The sequence below is a fragment of the Pleurodeles waltl genome, chromosome 11 (assembly GCF_031143425.1).
Source record: "Pleurodeles waltl isolate 20211129_DDA chromosome 11, aPleWal1.hap1.20221129, whole genome shotgun sequence".
In the NCBI taxonomy this organism is placed as follows: Eukaryota; Metazoa; Chordata; class Amphibia; order Caudata; family Salamandridae; genus Pleurodeles; species Pleurodeles waltl.
Window position 1 is genome coordinate 342,776,050 of NC_090450.1, and position 22,882 is coordinate 342,798,931.

Below are 22,882 nucleotides of genomic sequence, written 5' to 3' on the forward strand. Positions count from 1 at the left end.
GTACTGTCTTATGTGTCCTTGCAATAAAATTTATATAGGCAGCATTATTCATCTGGCTAAAAAATGGGTGCTGGAACATAAATGTGTCATCAGACATAATGATTGACAGTATCCGGTGGCCAGGCATTTCTTTGTGACACATTGTGGTAATGAGAATTTCTTGAAATATGTTGTGATTGATGTTATCACCCTGGATTTGAGAGGGGGTAACAAGGAATACAAGTTGAGAGTATTGGAAACAAAATATATCTAGGACTTTGAAACATTAGCACCATTGGGTCTCAACTCTAGTGAGGAAATGTCAGTACATCTGCTTTAATACAAATATGTAGTTGTGCATTTGTTATACAGTCTTCTAAGGTTTGATCAGTACTATGAACTGTTTTTAATGTTAAATTATTATTCATTTTGTTTTGTTTCCACAAAGGGTGTTCTGCACTACATGTATTGGAAAGCAGCCAAATACTGCACAGCACTGTACTCTGCCACCGCTAACACTATGATCACAAGTCCACATGGGCAGGATTCACTTTAAAGCCACGATATGTGAATAATACGGAACAGCTAAGTTGCACTGATGCATGATAGTTTGCATGAACTATCCATAGGGTTATATAGTGCACGGATTATTATGATTGAGTGGGTGTATTAGTAAGCCGGTTACTAACATCAGCATGTGGCTTCTATTGATTCGCTGCATAACCCGTACCACTCGTATTGACTATGACCAGAGTATTGGTGCTGCTGAACTTATTATGGTTAACATCAGCAATGTATATGTCATTATGGTACATATGGACATACATAATTCTTGTATTTGTCATTTCCTTTATTTTAGTATTTGGTGACATTATGAGCAACTTCAGGCAACACTGTTCTTGCAATTTTACACAAGTTTACTGTGTTATGTGCCGGTTACTGAGGATTATGGTATTACATACTGACCTTGTGCTTACACTGTTGCACTGGTATGAGACATATATACGCACCCATAAACATGCCTTATGATTAATTCATGTTTCCTACATTTCCCAGAATTCAGTACAATGTGCTCAGCAGTATGTTCTGTGGGCCACTTGTACGTTCCATGCTGCTTTGGAACCTATGGGCCTTGAATTGAATGCTTCTGACTCGCCCTCCAGGTCATTCATGCAAATTATACTACCTGTGATCCTTTACGATCTAGGCAGGTGTTACTTCACAATAAGGTATGCAATCACTATTAGTGATTATTTTGTCTCTTTGGGGGCAGTAATATAAGTGGTTACGCATTAATTATATGCACACTATTCCATTTGAGGTGCTTCCGCATTACTGTCTGATGGAGGCTTTGGAGTAACATGGGGTTTCTTACATTATATTTTTTCTCTTTTCAGCTATTGAGGTTTTAACAGAGCGGTGTACATGCTATTTAGGTGATATTAAGTATATGGACTGTTAACTGCGCAACCATGGCGGCTGCCATCAAAGATGTTATCACTTTCACATTTTGTTTGTCCTTTTTTATTATTCATGAATGTATGTATGTAATGACCACGTCAGTTCCTTTTGTCAACTAACGTGATCAAGGCTCCAGCTGAGACACATTGGTATCGATATTTTGGGTAACTAAATCACGTACTGTATCTTGGTGGTGTCCATGGCCCCTTTGATATATGGATGCAAATTGGTGAATTCTCTGGTTTCTGGGACGCCAAATGGACCGCTGTGTCTTGAGCCCTGAGACTCCAGAACTTTCTGTGATATATTTACATGTGACCGTGATCAAGACCTTGTAGGTTGAAACGCGTTGGTGTTGGAGGTATCAGTTGCACATTAAAAGAAGTATTCAACAATCCTGTGAGTGCCGCGTCATTGACCTAGTGTCAAAGTTGTGCGATGATTAATATAGGGAAATGGTCCTTCCCTGGCGTGGGCACCGACGAGAAGAGCGAGCCTTAAGTGGACCATTTGTGGAGAATATATATATATATATATTACCTACTGGCTGTCACCAGTAGGTAGTTATAGTTAGGACCTAATTTCCTAATTTCCATAGGAAAATCATGTTATGTTAATAACTTTGAAGTTTGACAAATCTTCACAAAATTTTCAAAACTAATTCGACAGTCAGTTCAGCTGCTGTGTTGAAAGTTTTGGGGTATTTCGTCAAGCTCGGGCTCAGAAAAAGGGGGAGGTCCTAAAACATATTTTTCCAATTCATTTTTCCATAGGGTCTTTAAACATGACTACAGCCCGAACCGATGAACGGAATTACACCAAATTTGGCTGGAAGCCAGATCTTGCTGTGCAGATCATGCCTTTTGTTATTTGGTGTAAATCCATTGAGCTGTTTTGGAATCACTAAAGGAAAAATAAATATAGATATCTGGGCAGAGCCTAAGCACAGATCTCATCCTGAGCTCTGAGATCTGATTGGCTTCAACCAGGAAGTGCTGGCAGCCTTCTTGGGACCAATATATATGATAGCACCCCATTGAAATGCATTGTAGTGAACGGCAGGTTTTGAGGGTCACAAAAAGGAGAACGTGTAAAGGGTGATAACAGGTTTTCGTTACAATATAAATAAATCATTTATTGATGGTACCATACTAATTGTAGGAATTCTTGTGTGTTCTCAGGTAATTTTACCCTGTGAAAAAGCCTTCTGCTGGGATTTCATGCATCATGTTTGATAGAAAACTATTTTCCTATCAAGGCTATTGAAGGTGCTCATGAAGCTAAAATGATAGCATATTTTCAGTAACTTCACAATATCTTTCTCAGCCATATGAGAATGAAGTCTGACATTCGCAGTAAAATATGTACTTCTAACAGAAGAAGCCTATCAGTTCCCTTGTCTTATACTGCAGCCTCCCAGACTGTTCTAAGGAACAACTAGAATGCTAACAGACTTACTTATAATAACAGTGTGACACACCTGAAGCCATCTTGATTGAATCAAACTGGTAAAAATTAAAACATTTATTTAGAAAGGAACCAAATGAAGAGGTTCATTTTGTCCTAGAAAATTATGATTAGTGCTGTAGAAAGAAAAATGAGGATGTTTTCAGTGAGTTCTCAAATATCTTCCTATTCTATTTCATTAAAACATTGACACGTTGTAGGAAGATGGCTCTGTATGTATTATTTCAAAGTAAGAAATCGCATGCACAGAGTCCAAGGGTTCCCCTTAGAGGTAAGATAGTGGCAAAAAAAGAATTCTAATGCTCTATTTTGTGGTAGTGTGGTCGAGCAGTAGGCTTATCAGAGGGTAGTGTTAAGCATTTGTTGTACACACACAGGCAATAAATGAGGAACACACACTCAAAGACAATTCCAGGCCAATAGGTTTTTATATAGAAAAACAACTTTTCTTAGTTTATTTTAGGAACCACAGGTTCAAGATTTACACACAATACTTTAAATGAAAGGTACTTCACTCAGGTATCATAAGAACTTTGAAATAGCAAAATAGCATGTACAGTTTTGGCAAAAATTGCAATAGGCTATTTTAAAACTAGACACAGTGCAAATTTCAACAGTTCCTGAGGGAGGTAAGTATTGGTTAGTTTTGCAGGTAAGTAAAACACCTACAGGGTTCAAAGTTGGGTCCAAGGTAGGCCACCGTTGGGGGTTCAGGGCAACCCCAAAGTTACCACACCAGCAGCTCAGGGCCGGTCAGGTGCAGAGGTCAATGTGGTGCCCAAAACACATAGGCTTCAAAGGAGAAGGGGGTCCCCGGTTCCAGTCTGCCAGCAGGTAGGTATCGGCGATTTCGGATGGCAGACCAGGGGGGTTTTGTAGGGCACCGGGGGGACCCAAGTCAGCACAAAAAGTACACCCTCAGCGGCACAGGGGCGGCCGGGTGCAGAGTGCAAACAGGCATCTGGTTTGTAATAGGTTTCAATGGGAGACCCAGGGGTCTCTTCAGCAATGCAGGCAAGGGGGGGGCTCCTCGGGGTAGCCACCACCTGGGCTAGGGAGAGGGCCTCGCTCCTGTACTGGAGGTCGGATCCTTCAGGTCCTGGGGGCTGCGGGTGCAGTGGGTTTCCCAGGCGTCGGGTTCTTTAAAGCAGGCAGTCGCGGTCAGGGGGAGCCTCTGGATTCCCTCTGCAGGCGTCACTGGGGGGGCTCAGAGGGATCAAGTCTGGCTACTCACAGGGTCGCAGTCACCGGGGAGTCGTCCCTGTAGTGTTGTTTCTCCGCAGGTCGAGCCGGGGGCGTCGGGTGCAGAGTGGAAAGTCTCACGCTTCCAGCGGGAAACATGCAGTCCTTTAAAAGTTGTTTCTTTGTTGCAAGTTGTAGTTTCTTTGGAACAGGGCCGCTGTCCTCGGGAGTTCTGAGGCTTCAGAGGTCGCTGGACCCTCGGGGACGCGTCACTGTTGCAGTTTTTCTCGAAGTGGGGAGACAGGCCGGTAGGGCTGGGGCCAAAGCAGTGGGTGTCTCCGTCTTCTCTGCAGGGCTTTCAGGTCAGCAGTCCTTCTTCATCTTAGGGTGCAGGAATCTGTCTTCCTAGGTTCTGGGGGCCCCTAAATACTCAATTTAGGGGTGTGTTTAGGTCTGGGGGGTTAGTAGCCAATGGCTACTAGCCCTGAGGGTGGATACACCCTCTTTGTGCCTTCTCCCTGAGGGGAGGGGGGCACATCCCTAATCCTATTGGGAGAATCCTCCATCTGCAAGATGGAGGATTTCGAAAAGTCAGTCACCTCAGCTCAGGACACCTTAGGGGTTGTCCTGACAGGCCAGTGACTCCTCCTTGTTTTTCTCATTATCTCCTCTGGCCTTGCTGCCAAAAGTGGGGCCGTGGCCGGAGGGGGCGGGCATCTCCACTAGCTGGGATGCCCTGTGGCACTGTAACAAAGGGGGTGAGCCTTTGAGGCTCGCCCCCAGATGTTACAGTTCCTGCAGGGGGAGGTGAGAAGCACCTCCACCCAGTACAGGCTTTGTTACTAGCCACAGAGTGACAAAGGCACTCTCCACATGTGGTCAGCAACATGTCTGGTGTGTGGCAGGCTGGCAAAACTAGTCAGCCCTCACTGGAAGTCTGGTAGGTTTTCAGGAGGCATCTCTAAGATGCCCTCTGGGGTGTATTTCACAATAAAATGTACACTGGCATCAGTGTGCATTTATTGTGCTGAGAAGTTTGAAACAAAACTTCCCAGTTTTCAGTGTAGCCATTATGGTGCTGTGGAGTTTGTGTAGGAGAGACTCCCAGACCATATACTCTTATGGCTACCCTGCACTTACAATGTCTAAGGTTTTTCTTAGACACTGTAGGGGCATAGTGCTCATGTACTTATGCCCTCACCTATGGTATAGTGCACCCTGCCTTAGAGCTGTAAGGCCTGCTAGAGGGGTGACTTATCTATGCCATGGGCAGTGTGAGGTTGGAATGGCACCCTGAGGGGAGTGCCATGTCGACTTAGTCATTTTCTCCCCACCAGCACACACAAGCTGGTAAGCAGTGTGTCTGTGCTGAGTGAGGGGTCCCCAGGGTGGCATAAGACATGCTGCAGCCCTTAGAGACCTTCCCTGGCATCAGGGCCCTTGGTACCAGGGGTACCAGTTACAAGGGACTTACCTGGGTGCCAGGGTGAGCCAATTGTGGAAACAAAGGTACAGTTTTAGGGAAAGAACACTGGTGCTGGGGCCTGGTTAGCAGGCCTCCGCACACTTTCAAATCATAACTTGGCATAAGCAAAGGCAAAAAGTCAGGGAGTAACCATGCCAAGGGGGCATTTCCTTACACACGCCGACTGAAAATGCACTTTTAACTACAGCTGTAGACTGCCAGTTAACTCCCTAGTGATCAGCAGCTTCTCTACAGAGTTCCAATGTCCAACTAGAGTGCTAACCTTCTGAATTTATGCCAGAAATGTGGCACGTCTGAAAGCTATCTTGATGGAATAAAAGTGGAAAACTGAAATCATTTTCTACTGAAGATACTATAGTAAATTAGGAAGCTTCATAAGAAATAAGTCTCCCAAGGTGGCCACCAGAGAAAAAGAGTCCACAGGTAGCACAAATATCACCCAAACATAGCCCAAGTAAAATCCAATGACAGAAGTGTGCAAAACAATGTTTTTGTCACGATTCGCTCCCTGCACTTCCAAGCCCACCACCAGGGAGCCAAATTTGGGACTTTTCAATGCTCTAATAAGCTTCCAGACATTTCCCTATATGCATATTCTGACTTCCAGCCATTTGGACCCTCTTCGGAAATTATCATCCATTCCCAATCCATGCCAGGGTCTGTGGAAGCTGGTCTGCACGTGTTTGGAACTCCAATAACTGTAATCCCCTGCTCATTGCTTCATTTGCACCCATGCAGCTACGAATGGGTGGAGGAATTCAGCACACCTGTGGCTGACTGTTGCTAGGCTGTTTTACACCTGATGGACGTGACTACTGTGAGCCCTTTAAAGACTCAGCTCACTTCAGCCTAGTGTAGATCATTGTATATGTTTTCCAGTGAGACCAACCCTTGTTTCCTGAAGTTTCTGAGCCATAATTATTCAATTTTCCTGTTACAGTGCCTTAGTTATTCCTCCCTTGTTTCCTGAGATTTTGTTATTCCTAGTTGCTGAGTTCCTGAGCCATAGTTTTTCCTTGTTCCTGAGCTGTAGCTATCCTTGTTCATGTGCTGTAGCAAATCCTTCCTAGTGAACTAGCACTCCCTGCACTGCTACTTGACTCCTGAGCCTCAGTTATTCCTTATACTGTTTCTGCCTGCAGTGTTTCCTGGTTTCCTTAGTTCCTGCACCAGCACGCCTTGTTCTCCCTTGAAGCCTCTCCTTCTGCATTTTCCTTTTCCCAGTCCTTGCCTTTCTTTCCATTTCTTTGTTCCAGTTCATAGTTTGCTTTTTTTCCTGCTGTCTTGCTTCTAGTTTCCTTGTATGTTTGTTACTTGTTTTCTCCCACGTGTCCCCTTTGTTTTCCTTTCTTTCCTGTTAAGCACTCCTCCTTGCTAGCTCCTTCTCTATCGTAGTTGTATTTAGTTCTAATCCCTTGCTGTTACCACCTTGTGTTCCTGTTTGATCGCCAGGATCCGGGGGCTCAGCTGACAATCTAGATGGTCTTTTTTTGTTTACTGTGAGTATTGTCTTTCAGTTACTTTTTAACATCAGCATAAGGGTCAGATCCACAGACCCTGCCATTGCATACATATCCAATATATAGGTATTAGCAGTCAGAACCTGTAATAGCAATTGTGGGTGAGGAACTTACTGAACTTCAGTCTTACCGTGCGAAACTCCTGAGTGCTTCACCCCACATTCCCTTTATTGTTTATGCTTATTTATATATATCTATATATAGATATATCAAAACAAATCCCTTTCAGGTTTAGAGTGACGCATAAATTATGGGTAGTTCCCAAGTTTAGGTTAAGAGCAGCTCCAGTAAGGCACATCCTGCAACACCAGCGACACTCTAAATTTGCTCATCTCAAATGTCTGTTTATCCAGCAAACTTTTTAAGCATAGGATCAGCACAGTGCTATCCACACCAAGCTAAATAGTGACAGTCTTTTGCCATTTGTACAACAAAGTCTTTAACCATAGGTTTGACACAATGTCAACCTTGCCGAGCTGTAAAACGACAAAAGCCATTTACCACTCCAAGCACAGTATTACAGCTTCGGACTGGTAAAATACCATCAAAGCCAACCTGGAATGAATAAAAGCAACCTCTGACACATGTTTTGCTCTCATTAGAGCTCATCAGAGAGATTTAGCTTTGTCCAGACACAAGGGAGCACCCAGTATTAGTCAAAACAAATCCCTTTCAGGGTTAGAGTGACACATAAATTATGCAAAAAGGAGAGAGAAGTCTGGGTAGTTGCCAAGTTTAGGTGGAGAGCAGCTCCAGTAAGGAGCACCCTGCAACACCAGTGATACTCTACATTTGCTCAAATCAAATGTCTATCTACCAACGTTTTTAAGCATAGGATCAGCACAGTGCTATCCATGCCGAGCTAGATAGTATCCAAGAGTTTTGCCATTTGTACAGGAAAGTCTTTAACCATAGGTTTGACACAATGTCAACCTTGCCGAGCTATAAAATGACAAAAGCCATTGACCACTCCAGGCACAGCATTACAGCTTTGGACTGGTAAAATACCATCCAAGCCAACCTGGAATTAATAAAAAAACCCTGACACATGTTTCACTCATTAGAGCTCATCAGAGAGCTTTAGGTTTGTCCAGACACAAGGGAGCACCCAACATAAGTCAAAACAAATCCCTTTCAGGGTTAGAGTGACGCATAAATTATGCCAAAAAAAAGTGAGAAATCTGGGTAGTTCCCAAGTTTTGGTGGAGAGCAGCCTCCAGTAAGGAGCACACTGCAACACCAATGATGCTCTAGATTTGCTCAAATCAAATGTCTGTATATCTACCAAAGTTTTTAAGCATAGGATCAGCACAGTGCTATCCACGCCGAGCTAGATAGTATCAGTCTTTTGCCATTTGTACAGGAAAGTCTTTAAGCATAGGTTTGACACAATGTCAACCTTGCCGAGCTATAAAATAACAAAAGCCATTAACCACTCCAGGCACAGCATTACAGCTTTGGACTGGTAAAATACCATCCAAGCCAACCTGGAATGAATAAAAGCAACCTCTGACACATGTTTTGCTCTCAGAGCACATCAGAGAGCTTTAGGTTTGTCAGACATAAGGGAGCACCCAGTATAAGTCAAAACAAATCCCTTTCAGGGTTAGAGTGACGCAAAGAGTTTAGGTGGAGAGCAGCTCCAGTAAGGAGAACCCTGCAATACTCTAGATTTGCACATCTCAAATGTCTGTTTATCTAGCAATGTTTTTAAGCATAGGATCAGCACAATGCTATCTACACTGAGCTAGATAGTGACAAAGGGCCATATTTATACTTTTTGAGGCAAAACTGCGCTGACGCAGTTTTGCGTCAAATATTTTACAGCCGGCTAATGCCATTTATTTGCGCCACTCGGGCATCAAATTTATACTTTGACGCACAGAGGCACAAACCACAAGTGTGATTCTTTTTTTTTTTTTTTTTACTCAAACCAATGCGTCACGTTGTAAAGAAAAAATACATTAACGTGGCGAAAATGACTGTGAGACAGTTTACGACCTCGCAAACCATGTACATGCCTTTTTTTTACGCAATAGGGTCAAAAAGCAGCACAAACACAGCAAAATGTGCTAAGGAGAGCCAAAATGGATCCCAGATGCTTGGACAGACCCCAGGAAGATGACAACAGACCAGGAACCAGCCAGAAGGACCCACACAAGACCCAGGAGAGGGGGAAGAAGAAAAGAAAGTGTTGCTTCAGTGCAGAGGAGCAGGAAATTCTGGTGAAAGAGGTGACGGAACACCAGCACCAACTTTTTGTCACCTCAAAGTTGCCTATCAGTAGGAGAGAGGCAATATGGCAACAAATTGTTGACAAGATAAACAGTGTGGCAGAAGTACGGAGAACAGTCATCGAGTGCAAGAAACGCTGGCATGACTGCAAGTGCAGGACCAAGGAAAAGATGGCCAGGAACAGGAAGGCAGCACTGCAGACTGGAGGTGGGAGTCCAGCACCGCAGGAGCCTCTGGACCACATTGAGGAGATGGTGGCAGCCGTCTTCCCTGAAGAGATCGTCACAGGGACAGCGCAGACTACCAGAAGACAACACAGATGCAGGGTAAGTCGCAAGGGGAATTAAAATGCACAAATGTTAACTGCAAGCGGGGGGGACATACCCACTACACAATGCATGTAAGTTATGATATTCAGGGAGTGGCATGGGTAAAGGGGCACGGCACGGGGGCATTGGCTGTTCAGAGGAAACCTGGGGCACAGTACTACGCTACACCAACAACCTTTGCATGGGGGTGTGCTGCCATGCCAAGGATGTTGGAAAGGTAAAGCCAGTCCAGGAGGGTAGGGTACAACGTAAAACTGGCCTGCTGTCACACGACAGCTGGTATTCTCCCTACATGAACAAGGGCTCAATTAACAGTCTCAGGCCATATCTGCAAGTGGAATTTAACATTGACAACAGTTGTCACTACCACCTCTGCTGTGTGTGCAGGTCAAGTAGCTAATGGCAGTAACGTTCCCATGGATCAAACACATCCAAATTAGAGGGTTCAGGATGACAACATTATTAATCCCCTGTAATCAATATAAATGTTCTAATCCTGTCAAATGTTAATGTCCATAGTTGCTACAGACATCAGCCATTGTCATAAACATTATGAGGTACACAGCACTAATGTCATACCTATGCTGCATATGTCAGGGTTCACCCTGTGCCTGGGTCACAATAGCTCCAATGACACCATGCAACATCCCAAATGTCATACTGCTCAGACAACAGCATTGAGGGGGAGGACATATGTCACTGGCTAGTGAAATTCACACTCAGTCAAAAGAGGAAATGGAACACTGCTAGGACCATCAGTGCAATCCAATGTAGCACGCATTCCCCAACATCAACATTACACACTACCAATGCTGACATCTGTAGTGTGCCATGCCAATGCTATACATAGTATATGCTAGGTCTCAGCAACATATAGCTGGATGTGAAATATCAAACTGGCTCAGTTCCAGATTGTGAAGTGTGGTGCAAGTGCCATCAGAAAAACCACAGCCAGTGCAAGGCCTCACCATGAGAATGGAAGTGGACGGAGGGTTAAGTAGGACAAGAAGGTGGCACTTCACAAATAGGCCAGAACCAACACCTAGCGGATGTGATGCTGAAAAGTCCCCAAACTGAACACACTACATATGACATGCAGGTGGGGCATAGGCCTGGGATGATGCTAATATTATAGACAGGAAAAATGAACAGGAACCAAGATCACAATGTGCAACAAATAAGAAGGCAGGCACGTCACATTACAAATCCAACAAGACAGACACACTAATTGTACAATATCTCATTGCAGAGGACGAAGGCTCTCCTGGGGACATGCCTGTCCTGGACTTCCCTGATGACATGGATGACGAGCTGACAAACATCAGCCAGCAGACCCTCCAAGATGTTCTTGGAACCCTCCAGACCCCACCTTCAGTCGCAAGGAGGAGCGCAGATACAGCAGCCATCACAGAGGACCCACCCACCACCCCAATTGTACGACCTGCCATCTCCAACCCAGCTGAGGACTCTGACGACACTGGCACCAGCTTTGAGAGAACTGTAGTTGGAGTACAGCGGGAGCTGGCCAAGGAGGTGCGGGTGGGGATACAAAATATGGCAGCCAGCCTAGAGGGGGTGCGTTCGTGCATGATGTCAAGTGCAGAACAGGCAGCAGCCATGCAAGGGTGAACATATATCCTGCAAGAACCTGAAGAAAAGTGTGAAGGAAATCAGCACAGCTGTAAGAGTTGACACAACACCTCCAACAACAATCCTGTCAACGCCTGCACAAATGCAATATTGACCCCCTCAGGGCCGACCAGGCTGCCTACAACAGTAATGTGGCTGCTATTCTTAAGAACCAGTAGCTCCTCCTTGCTGCAGTACTGCCCTTAATAGACCCACAGTTGGCAGCTACCGGGATGTCTGACTCCACGTCTTCAAACACTGAGGTGTGTGATGCCCCTTCACAACCACCACCACCAAGGGCAGAGGAGACAACACACACATCAGAAGATTAAAACGTGGAACAGGTCACCTTCACCCGTAAGAGTACCTGGTAGCACTAGTCCCTGCCACATGGCCACCTATTACCAAGGTCTTGTGCTTTGTAACATGCCAGTCTTGAAACAACTGCACTCAAGCACTGTTCTTCAGCCCACTGTTTATCTTGTCACCCTGCCCTGTGATTGTTTCTCACTAACTCATTGGCAAATCCTGTCCCTCTGCACTGTCTGACACTTCACCCCAGCATGTCCAATGACATGTCCTTTTGCACTTGTGGAGGATCACAATGGAAGGTGTCACACTAATGGACTCACAATCATGGACAATGTAAATAAAGCAATACAGCACTTTATAATAAATAGCACTTACACAACCACTTTGTCTATGTGTAATGTGACACATCAACCGTGAGGGAGATCAGTGATGTTTGCCTCATGTCAATGATTATAGAATGTCAATACAACTTCCCTGAAAGAATATGGGCTGATAACTATGCACTGGGGTCTGGATTGTACCATCATCTGCCCTTCCTGAGGGTTAATTCTGAGGCAAATAGAAACTATACAGTATAATGATCTGTTGGACAGAATAAGTCTTCCTCAAGCGATGTCTAAGCCAAAAATTGTCTTCAAATTTTTCTTCAGTATAATCTTTACGTATGACCCAAGTTTTTCCTCACACACAACATACAGGAGGAATGGAGGTGTATGAGTGTACGTACAAATAAGTAACCTGGCTGAACAATGTAACAAATGATAGGTGTGAGTTATGTATACCATGCTACATGAGATCATACCACCACTCACCTTCTAAGGCTTCACTTGAACATCAGGCTGCAGGCGGACGTAACACAGTGTCCTTAATACCAAATTTGGTCCCAAAGTATGTGAGATTGAAAACATACATCAAAAATTAACAATACATTGGGACCAATAGTAACCTTGAGTTGTGCGTGCAATGTATGAGTGAATCTTAGCAAAGTAGCTCTGGTGTAGCTGCCAATGTAACAGCTCAATTGGGAATTGGTTGCAGGATGGGACACAAATGCAAATACTAAAGGGACACTGTTCAGCCATGGCAAGGCCCTGATCCCCAAGCATTTGACACATAATGTAAAGTAGTACCTACATATTTAACAGTAAAATAGGAAGATAAAACCTGGGGAAACACCACAACTAACCTAACCTATCCTAACTACACATTACCCAGAACAGGCCCTAACTAACCTAAGCTAAACTTACTCATCACATTTAACCCCTTAGCTGCTGGGCCTTTTCCGCCCCCAGTGCTGAGCCCTTTTTTGGCTATTTGGGGTAGTTCGTGCTTAGGCCTTCATAACTCTTTGTCCACATAAGCTAACCACGCCAAATTTGCGTCCTTTTTTTCCAACATCCTAGGGATTCTAATGGTACCCAGAGTTTGTGTGAGACCAAGAAAATAGCCAAAATACAGTGAAAATTTCGTTTTTTCCAAAAAAATGGGAAAAAGGGCTGCCGAAGAAGGCTTGTGGTTCTTTCCCTGAAAATGCCATCAACAAAGGGTTTCTGGTGCTGAAATCACTATCTTCCCACCTTTCGGGAACGGGCAGACTTGAATCAGAAAACCACATTTTTCAACACAAATTTGGCATTTTACTGGGACATACCCCATTTTTACTATTTTTGGTGCTTTCAGCTTCCTTCCAGTTAGTGACAGGAATGGTTGTGAAACCAATGCTGGATCCCAGAATGCTAAACATTTCTGAAAACTAGACTAAATTCTGAATTCAGCAAGGGGTCATTTGTGTAGATCCTACAAGGTTTTCCTACAGAAAATAACAGCTGAAATAAAAAAATATTGAAATTGAGCTGAAAACAACAGCGATTTTTCTTTATGTTTTACTCTGTAACTTTTTCCTGCGATGTCAGATTTCTGAAAGCAATATACTGTTTTGTCTGCTGGACTCTTCTGGTTGCGGGGATATAAAGGGCTTGTAGGTTCATCAAGAACCCTAGGTACCCAGAGCCAATAAATGAGCTGCACCCTGCAGTTGGTTTTCATTCTATACTGGGTATACAGCAATTCATTTGCTGAAATATGAAGAGTGAAAAAGAGGTATCAAGAAAACCTTTGCATTTCCAAAATGGGATCAGGATAAGGTTTTGAGGAGCAGTGGTTATTTGCACATCTCTGAATTCCGAGGTGCCCATACTAGCATGTGAATTGCAGGGCATTTCTCAAATAGACGTCTTTTTTACACACTCTCTTATATTTGGAAGGAAAAAATGTAGAGAAAGATAAGGGGCAATAACACTTGTTTTGCTATTCTATGTTCCCCCAAGTCTCCCGATAAAAATGATACCTCACTTGTGTGGGTAGGCCTAGTGCCCGCAACAGGAAATGCCCCAAAACACAACATGGACACATCCCATTTTTTGATAGAAAACACAGCTGTTTTTTCCAAAGTGCCTACCTGTAGATTTTGGCCTCTAGCTCAGCCGGCACATAGGGAAATCTACCAAACCTGTGCATTTTTAAAAACTAGACACCTAGGGGAATCCAAGATGGGGTGACTCGTGGGGCTCTGACCAGGTTCTGTTACCCAGAATCCTTTGCAAACCTCAAAAAGTGGCTAAAAAAACAAGTTTTCTTCACATTTCGGTGACAGAAAGTTCTGGAATCTGAGAGGAGCCACAAATTTCCTTCCACCCAGCGTTCCCCCAAGTCTCCCGATATAAAAATTATACCTCACTTGTGTGGGTAGGCCTAGCGCCCGCGACAGGAAATGCCCCAAAACACAATGTGGAAACATGCCATTTTTTGACAAAATACAGAGCTGTTTTTTGCAAAGTGCCTACCTGTAGATTTTGGCCTCTAGCTCAGCCGGCGCATAGGGAAACCTACCAAACCTGTGCATTTTTGAAAACTAGACACCTAGGGGAATCCAAGATGGGGTGACTCGTGGGACTCTGACCAGGTTCTGTTACCCAGAATCCTTTGCAAACCTCAAAAAGTGGCTAAAAAAACAAGTTTACCTCACATTTCGGTGACAGAAAGTTCTGGAATCTGAGAGGAGCCACAAATTTCCTTCCACCCAGCGTTCCCCCAAGTCTCCCGATAAAAATGATACCTCACTTGTGTGGTTAGGCCTGGTGCCCGCGACAGGAATAGATCACACAACGGTCAATGTTGGTCCTTACGTGAGGCAGCTGTTGACCCTGGGGTGATCCATTCCTGACACAGGCACTAGGTGTAGGCACTCAAGTGGGGTTGTGTTTTTATCAGGACAGGTGAGGAGTCACTGGGTGGTAGGAATGTTGTGGATCCCAGCATATTCCTGTAGTTTGTGTGACAGAAATGCAAGAAAAATTTAGTTTTTTTTCAACATTTCAGCTTTGCAGGGTATTATGGGTAAGAAAACTTTGGGGAATCCACACAAGTCACACCTCTGTGGACTCCCCCGAATGTCTAGTTTCCAGAAATGTTTGGGTTTAGTGTGTTTCTCTATATGGCCGCCAAATCCAGGACCAAAAACACAGGTGCCTGCCTTACAAAACCAGTTTGTTTTGCCATAGATAATTTTGATGTCTCCACAATATGATTTGGGTGGTGGAATTTGGGGCTGAACTAAATTGGGGAGCTCCCAAGAAAGCACTCTCTCTCTCTGCTTGCCGCCGCATTCACCTGCTCTCCGCCGCATTCACCTGCTCTCTGGGTTGGCCTAACCCACTATTACCCAGGTGCACGAACAGCTTGCGAAGGGACAGCAGGACTGTCCTCATCACCTCCCTCATAATGTACTGGAAGAGGAGTTATCGAATGGGACTCCTCTGATTGAAAAATCACTCCCAGAGTCTGCGCCATTGTCCTATCCCTCAGATGCTGTCTCAGTATCTGATGTCTCAGTCTCTGATCCTATGTCAGAGCGGTCCTCTATAACCCGAGTGCAGGCAGCAGTCATCCATCAAGATGCCATCTCTGCTATCGGCTAAACTGTTGCTCTAAAACACTAGCCTACGTAGACAGTCACAAAATCGATGGTGTGTGTGAGATACATGCAACAGTAGAGGCCACCTTACCTGCGCTTCTTCCCTCAATCAGCACGTACTTTCAAGACACTCAAAAAACACCTTGTCACATACCATTCGTCACAGTCTTTAGCACCTCCTGAGCCCAGTCCAACAATCATTATTGGTGCTCCCACTCCCTCCTCCTCGGATTCCCTCATTACCACCCAGCAAAAGTGCCCTTCATCTCTCCATAGCCGCCCTCCACCCCGCACATACATTTCATTGGTATTCTAGCGCAGGTAATGGCTGACTTTACTAATGTACTCAGCTATTTACATAAAATACAGATTTGCTCTTTGCAGTAGGCATATAAACCTTCTGCGCTTCTTTATGGCACTAAAACTGCCACTAGACAAGTCGGACCCTTTTCCCCCCAGGGAAACCACACACACATTGACAAAAGTGATATATATATGACAGCCAACCACCTGAAACTCAACTCAAGCAAAACCGAAATAATCCTCTTTGGCCCACACAAAAACACCTGGGACCCCTCATGGTGGCCCACCACGCTAGGCCCTGCACCCACCCCCGCCAACCACGCACGCAACCTCAGCATCATCCTAGACTCCTCCCTCTCGATGACCCAACAAATCAACGCTCTCACCTCCTCATGCTTCAACACACTCCGTATACTGAAAAACATTCAAATGGATCCCCACAGAGACCAGAAAAACTGTCACTCACGCACTCATCAGCAGCAGGCTTGATTACGGAAACGCCCTCTACGCCAGCACCACCCTAAAACTCAAGCGCAAACTACACGCATCCAGAACTCAGCAGCACGACTCATCCTCGACCTCCCCCGACACGAACACATCTCTCCACACCTCAAATCCCTCCACTGGCTCCCCATTGACAAAAGGATCACCTTCAAGATCCTCATCCTCGCACACAAATCACTCCACAACACAGGCCCTGCCTACCTCAACGAGAGTCACCTTCCACACCCCCACACGAAACGTCCGCTCAGCTGACCTCTCTCTCGCCTCTGTCCCCTGCATCAAACACACCACTACCGGGGGCAGATCCTTCTCCTACCTTGCACCTTGCACCCAAAACCTGGAACGCACTCACAACCCACCTTCGCAAGACCCAAAACCTATTTGTTTTCAGCAAGGGCCTCAAAACCTGGCTTTTCGAACAGTGAACCTCCCAGCCCCTTTCCTTCCCCCCGTCCCCCCGTGCCTTGAGACCCTCATGGGTGAGTAGTGCGCTTTATAAATCTCTTTGATTGATATATATAGATCTACCTCTATATATATATATATATATATATATATATATATATATATATATATATATACATAGATATATCCATGTACATAGATATATCTATCTACATAGATATATATATATAGATCTATATATACATCTATTTTTTTTAGTTGTTGTATGGTTTCCTTGGGGGCCATAAAGGCCCCCAGGGAAACCCTACAACATCTTAAAAAAATAAAATTGCCCCCACAGGGGGTCACCCTGCCCACGGCGACCCCCTGTCATTTTATTTTTTATTTTTTTTTATTTTACTTTTTGGGGGAAAAAAACAAATTCCCCTGGGGGGGGGTGGCACCTACCTTTTTTTTTTAATAAAAAAATATGCCCGGGGGGGGGCGTCCCGTTTTCCGAGGGGGGCCGCCCCCCCAAAGTGAAATCCCTGGTGTCTAGTGGTGTTTCCTGGCCCCCGATCGCAGTGGAGGTCGATGGTCCTGCAGTGGTGCCTGATATGCTTGGTGCCACCTGTGTGGTAGTGGTGGTGCTGGTGGTGGCGGCTGTTGTGGACACCAAAGGGCCCCCTTGGGCAAATGCCCTCCACACTCATGAGGCTCTTTCATGGCGATGGCGACTTTATATTGTCTATTAGATAATCAATTGTATCCTGCCGTTGGTTATATAAATGTGAATGGTTATGCCCTGTTTGAGTTGATGGGTTCATGGCGATGACGCCGTGCCATGTGGCGGAACCCAGACTCCACATCCAGAATGTGGCGGTAATGCATCGCCCGGCACTAAAACTCCTGAATCTGGATGGCATTCATATTGGCTGCTGTTAAAAAAAAGATAAAGCCAAACATTAGGTACTTCATTGTGTGATAAAGCTACTGAAGAAAATCAGTGAATACATCTAATGTAGCTGAAACAGGCCATATCACCATACAGATCACAGATTGTCCCTGAGGAAGTACATGCCAACGCTGCCTACACATGTCCTATCTAACAGCACAGCAATGCTCTAAAAGATGTGTAACAACTTAAATGGCCTATGCATCATTGTTCAGCCATTAGTCACGTAAAAAATGCTGCAAGTTCTCCACATGTGACAGGCCAACTAATGCCTATCTTCTGGATGACAATCAAGGGCCACAAGATCTGTGATTTGTAAATGGAATTGCCAGGATAGAATGCAGTTTCTAATCATGAGTGGGTATCCTAGTTTTGGACAAGTGATTTACATGTCTGTGTACTAAACTTGGATCATCACACCTAGGTACACATTTTATAACCCTAAGACTGTGCCTCCGGAAGGGATGGAGAAGCAACAAATACTTTCAAACATCTAGGACACCCAGGAAGCTTTGGACAGTCCACCACAGGTAGGGAGGATGTCCAACTAGGATACACCCAAACTTTGGCCAATCCCATCCACATTTATGTTTGTAAATGCTGGCAATTCTCAACATCATGTAATACCACTAATACCTGTCAGAGTTTCTGTCAGAGACTCTGCATAGCCTTAGATTTCTGCGGGTCGCTCTTTTATTTCAGCTTGTTTGTACCACCAAAAGTATCTAACCTTGGGGAACCCTCTTCAAGGTCATAAGCATGTGTCTAAAACCCTCTTTGTGTTTATAATCCGAGTCTCCCCATCAGTTTCTGGTTGAGATAGATGCTTGCTGTGCTACAGACGTTTCTCCAGCGTGGGATACTTCACACGTGGTTGCCAGAGCAACCATAGAGAATGATCAAGCAAGGATGAGTTAGGAGTTGGAGTGCGTCACCGGGATTGCAAAACTCTCACCTTATCTACTAAATAACAGCTCGTTCTGTTGTTCATCTCGCTGTAAGTGGGGTACCTCAGATCTATCACTGTAGTGGTTTCACGCCGAGTCTTCAGGTAAAATCCACAGCTGTGTTTTGAACCTTGGGATGTGGGTGCACCGATCAGTGCCAAGAGTTGAGCAAGACACAATGGTGGAACTCTGTGGGAGTCAGTGGTTGCTCTGGCAGGGGAGAGGTAGTGGGGACTGACATTAACATCAGTCAGGGCCCGATTCACAAAGGTAGACTTAGTCCTGAAGTGTAATTGAAATCTGAAGTCTAACTTTAGACCTGAAGTCCAAACTTAGACTTCAGATCTAGCCTATACTTTAGGTCTAGAGTTAAACTTAAGGTCTAACATAGACTTCAGGTCTAAAGTTGGATTTCAAGTCTAAATGTACCTTGTTGAATCAGGCCCTCCGTGTCTGAGTGGTAGACGCAAGGGTAGGTTTGTTTGTAAATCACAACAATAATTTGTATTGTTTACTTTACAGCATCTTTCACCTGAGGCTCTGGAAGAAGGTAATGGCTTTATCTTCTAGAATTCTTTATATTTGTTATTGAAACAAGCATTCTTTGGGACACGTAGGACCATCCTTGCTATACTAAGGTCCCCCTTGGAAGAAAAAAGTGAAGTCTGCCTACCACCCATCAACTCAAACAGGGCATAACCATTCACATTTATATAACCAACGGCAGGATACAATTGATTATCTAATAGACAATATAAAGTCCTTGAACTGTGAATAGGTTATAGAAAGTGCTCTTTATTGTCACAGATGAATGTTCAGTTTGAGAAATGCATTGTCCCAGATCAGTTTCCAATTTGGCATGGTTCTTCTTACAAAATAATACATGACAACCTGGATTCCTCATACAGAGTAATTGTTAACAGCCAACACATGTTTCGTGAAAAATAGCTTCTTCAGGGCTCACTTATGAATACAAATAGAGCTATCTTGAGGGCCTAGCTTGAATTTCTTTATCTCCCTTGATAAGGGTATCTGATCCGACTGCTTCAGTATAAAATTACTCTGTATGAAGAATCATGCTCGCCCTGTAATATATTGTAATAAGGATCAGGTCAAATTGGAAATTCATCTGTGACAATGAAAAGACATTTCTCCTCCTAACTGGTATTTGTAGGACTAGCGGTGATAGCTGTGTAAATCAGTGAGGGTCAAGCCATTTTACCAATCTCCTTCAAGGAGACATAACTACTAGTCTTGCTTGTCTAAAAGATTGAGTCAGTCTCCGTTTACTGTGATATTTTTTCTCTTTCTGTCTGTCGTTGCCGGTCGTCTCTCTTTCTCTTTCCTCATTCTTCTCTTCCTCTCTCTATTTTACTCTGTCCTATTGCCTCTCTGTCCCCCTTTTGTAGCTCTCCCGCTCTTTCTCTCTTTTTATATCCCTCTCTTTCTCTACCCAACCAAATGCTCTCTAATTCTATTGTATTTATTTTCTTGTGTAGGCAATGGGAAGCAGACTTATGCAACTCTTTCGTAAGTATGCCTGATAACCTTCTGAACTGTTGATGCTGGTGAAAGTGTAAGAGGGTGAACTGACTGCCACCACTTACCAGCACTCACTCTTTTTAGCTTTCACACCCTGTGTGTCACCACCAAGTTCTCTTTGAGCTATATCCCATGTCACACCTCTCACGTGCAGTGCTGGAGCTGTAGTACAGAAAATCAGAGTAGAAAACAGAAGGGGTCCCTGACTAGATAAGGAGAGAAATCAAGGGAGCAACACTCTGAAGGCGACACATGCATCTCTCCTACTGTATTCACAATATATCACATCAATAGTTGCTCTACATATTTTTAGAAAAAAATGTTATTTTATTCAACAGATAACTACTTCATTATACAATTTCCAAGCAGAAAAAAAGCAAAAATTCCCTAAGCTAACCTGAAATAATAATAAAACATATCAACATACTTATGACAAGACAATAATCAAGAAAAACTCCAATTAGGGACCGACAAACACAAACCCACAATAGCAACAGACCAACATACAACAACAAATATCACATAATGATAACCACACCTATATATCAGGCAAAGAGTTCATTACTCATAATTTATCATAGATAATAGCAAATCCATGTTCTATGCCAAAACTACAGTTGTCAGTCTTTTGTCCAGCTACTAATAGGGGCACATTCAGTGCCAGCAGATGATTATTAATTTCGAGCGCTGTAGCCCTTTCGTGCGCCACTTGGTGATCCTCGAGATTCGCGTACTAGTGATTATTGAAATAGTTGTCCATAGAGAACACTGTAACTCTTTCATAGGCCGCTTAGTGATCCTCCAAGATCATGGTAGGCAATTTAGACTTCTTACTGCCACTCAGTAACCTTTCGCCAACTCTTGGCCGTTGCCTAGCCGTTGCTATTGGCGACGCGCATTTCGGCTATTGTGGCTTTGTTGGCCCTTAATTGGAGTATTTCTAGATTATTGTCTTGTCTTATGTATGTTGATATGCTTTATTTTTATTTCTAGTTAGCTTAGGGAACTTTTGCTTTTTTCTGCTTGGAAACTGTATAATGAAGTATGTATATGTTGAATAAAATAATATTTTTTTCTAAAAATATGTATAGCAACTGTTGATGTGATATGTTGTGAATACAGTGGGAGAGATACATGTGTCGTGTTCAGAGTATAGAAAATCAGATGCAATTAAAATGCAGGTTATATTAGAGATTAAGGGCCTTGTTTATAATTTGATAGACACGATACTCTGTCACAAAAGTGGTGTATGTCCCTCCACTCCACTGCAAATGTATTAGAGGCACTTGTAATTCAGCAGAAGGGATATCTTCCACGGTTTCACAGAGTAACAGTCCACCAAACTCTAATTAATACCAAAATGATTTATTTTACTTACTTTATTTTGGGGTTCTGTGGCTTGTGCAAACTGTTCCATCCACAATGCTTTGCAGGTGAGCAATATATAGTAGTTTGGGCTTGTATAATATTTAGTTCTCAATGGAGTCAAGTAAAAACAGTTCAATTAATTGGAAGGGGTACCACTTAATGGTGATAGGGCCAGCTGAGATAAGGTTCCGAAAGAAGCGTCCCATCAGGCAGGTGAGATAGTTACTTTTGAGCGTTTGTCTATTGTATTCAGCACTGTGCAAAGGGGTACAAGGTAGTGACATTAGTATATAAAATTATAGCAGGACCTCAGTCCCCCATTGTGTTAATTGAGCATCATTCATGAGCACTGACTTGAGAAACATTATAAAAAGCACAAAAAGAGAAAGTCTAGATGCTCCCTTGGTCGGAAGTGGAATCTTATTATTTCTGCGATATGAGAGATGGCGCCCTGCACCCTGGTACTCAGTGGTTAGTAGTGTTCTCACCTGAGCAGTGAGAGAGGTATGACAGGAGGAACTTCCTTAACTACTGGATTTCATTTTATAGGGACTGTACTCTTTGAGAAAGGTGTGTGTGTCTGTTTCTGATGTATACATCTACCTGTGGATTGCTCACCTTTTGAATACCTCCAATGCGCCACCAGAAGAAGCGTTACGAAGGTGAGCAAATAGTTTGTTGGTATAAGCAAAGCCAAAGTTGAATGAAAACTGCAGCTTCTTTTCACATGTTTTGTTTTATAGATCCAGGGAGACGCTGGCCAGAAAAAAATGGTGGCACAGGTATACAACTAATGTGTTAATTATTATATATTTTAACTGAAAAGAGAAAATGGTGTAACAAACTAGAAGTTTCTTAATTCCTTGAATATAAGTGAGCACAGACTGAGATCCAGTCACCAGGATATTATGAAGCACACAAACATACACACAAAGAACACAAAAACAGACATAGGGCCTCAGTCACAAAGGTAAACTTACTTTTGTGTAAGTTTAAATATTTTTTGGTATTCACAAACTACGAGTCAATGTTAAGTTTCTGCTGTGGAGAGTCTGCAGTTGGGGCAGAGAACTTCACATATAAAAATTGAGCATAGGCCTATCTTTTTATGTGCAGAGCTCTCCCCCCAACTGTTGAGTTTCTGCAGTTGTAAACTTACTAATAGGCCAGCCTATATTTTTATGTGTGGAGTTCTCTGCTCTGACTTCGGATCCTCCGCAGTCCTAAATTTACTATTAACTTGTAGTTCGTGACTACCAAAACATGTAACTTACACAAAAGTTTGTTTACCTTTGTGAATCAGGCT

General features: G+C 43.7%; 1 long non-coding RNA gene across 1 annotated transcript; it reads left to right on the plus strand.

Moving 5' to 3' along the window:
• The first annotated feature begins 1,153 nt into the window (after positions 1–1,153).
• On the plus strand, positions 1,154–22,357 carry LOC138266616 (uncharacterized). Its single transcript, XR_011199578.1, has 4 exons — positions 1,154–1,208; positions 20,166–20,196; positions 22,126–22,238; positions 22,320–22,357. It is a non-coding gene; the product is annotated as an uncharacterized lncRNA (long non-coding RNA).
• The last annotated feature ends 525 nt before the right edge of the window (positions 22,358–22,882 follow it).